Raw genomic sequence first — 2,085 nt, forward strand, 5'->3', positions numbered from 1 at the left:
GATTTTATCCCCTGGAGGCTAGTCCAATTCACCTCTAGAAGAGAGTCACACTTTCAGGCTGGGTCCAACTCTATTTTATTGCTTGCAAGCAGGCCGACAGAGGAGCTTGTTGCTCAGATCAGTGTCGACCCTAAACAAAGCGCGCGCGCTGCTTTTACTGAGCTAGCAATTTTTAGTTGGCGTGTTACATTTTGATTGGTCATTACAAAACAAAACCTGGGCAACATGTAAGACATGCGTAGTGGGCCGTCCTGTACCATGTGGGTGGAAAGTTACAGAATGCAGGGGTTAATACTAAAACAAGGAACAAAGAAACATAGAGAAAAGTATCTATTTTCGCTACAAAGGCACTGGCTCTGCTCTCATCTCCTCTGCTTTTTTATTGATGGCATATTAAAGGGAGTTCTTGGGGTTTCAGGTATTGCAGTTTATAACTGTTTGAGGGTTTAAAATAGTGATTTGGGGAATTCTTTGGGTAAATGATTGTCTGCAAATGCAATGCACTAGACTTGATGGGCCTTTAGTCCTGCATTTCTATTTTGATAGACTGTTGTTAAAAGTGAGGTTTAAGTAGAGACACTTAGAAATCCTCAGATACTGTGGCCATCAAGAGTCTCAGTAGGTAGAATGAAGTAAATTAATTTGATTACTGTCCAGGAAAAAAATCCTGAAAACATGCTTAGATGCATTAGTTTCAGGAGTTTAATCTGTGTTTCTGCAGGCCTTTATCTTGTTTATCATTAAAATGTACTCTGAATCCCACTTTCAAAGACTGCCTTTCCACATTATATCTGCAGTGAAACAGAACTAATGTGGTCTGAACAAGGGAATGCTAATTGTTTAGCTAGGTATCAATAACTTTTCCTTATCTTTCCTCTTCTTTAAAAAAGTTTCTCATTTGGATCTTTGCAGAAAGCTTGAAGGTTAGAGTGAGGTTCTCAGTGTTGAAACAATATATGAAATAATTGGAGCTTGATACTCAATTGGTATAAATTAGCATGATACATAGAAACCAATGCAGCTAGGTTGATTGACCATAGCCTAGCACAGGGTTGGGCAAAATACAGCCTGTGGGCCGAATCCAGCCCACCAAGCACTTTCATCCAGCTCACAGGCCCCCCTCACAAATTGTGCCCCGTCCAGCCCTTCCACTTACGTGGGTGGCAGCGATGCACCCACATGTACACCCACCCCCAAATATACCCTATTGCCTCACCCCCACCCTCATGGGCAGAAGGTCTATGACCCCCCAGAGTGCATGTTCTAGGCAGGGCTGCTGCTGCCACTGCTGCAGCTCCCAGGGACCTGCTCCGCTTCCCCAGTCTCCTGTTGGCTCTGGGCAGCAGGTAAGGAAGCAGGTAGGGAAGTAGGGTGTAGCCACAGCTGGAAGGGAGCCCGGAGTGTGAGGTTGGGGCTGGCAGCAGTGCAGACCCCATGCTCAGGGGGCAATGGCAGTGTGGAGCTGGGGTGGGTAGCATGTGAATGTGAGGGAGGGCATGGACACCCCTCCCCACTCTCCCACAGTGCAAAGCCCTGGCAGGCAGTGGCAGCAGCAGCAGCAGCAGCAGCAGCAGGTGGGGTGTTCAGGGGGCAGGTGCCTGGTGGGGCACAGCTCGGGCCAGCGCTGCCCATTGGGGCGAGGGGTGTAACCTCCCCTGGGCTGTCTGTATTGCTGGTGTTCCCTGCCACTCACGCACAGCCCACACATTTGCACAGTGCAGGGGGCAAGCCCTATGTGCTGGAGCCAGGTGCCTTTCCTGCTGGGGCTGTGCAGCACAGGAGAGAAGCCCCATGGGTTGCAGCTGCCTGCACCTGGGGCTTCCCTTCCCTGCAGCGCTGCCCCAGCAGGGGAGGCAATAGGCTCCAGCCCATGGAGCTTCTCTCCTGTGCTGTGTGAGTGTGTGGGCTGCACATGAGTGGTGGGGAGCACCGGCAATACAAACAGCCCGGGGGAGGCTGTGTACTTCTCTGTTATGTGCAATGCTGGCTGGAGCTGCGCCGCACTGGGCACCTGTGCCCTGAGTACCCCCTGCTGCTGCTGCACCATGGGGGGAGTAAGGGAGAGTCCCCATGCCCCCCCACCCT

Source organism: Gavialis gangeticus, unplaced genomic scaffold (assembly GCF_001723915.1).
Source record: "Gavialis gangeticus isolate Ggan-Ray unplaced genomic scaffold, GavGan_comp1, whole genome shotgun sequence".
Lineage (NCBI taxonomy): Eukaryota > Metazoa > Chordata > Crocodylia > Gavialidae > Gavialis > Gavialis gangeticus.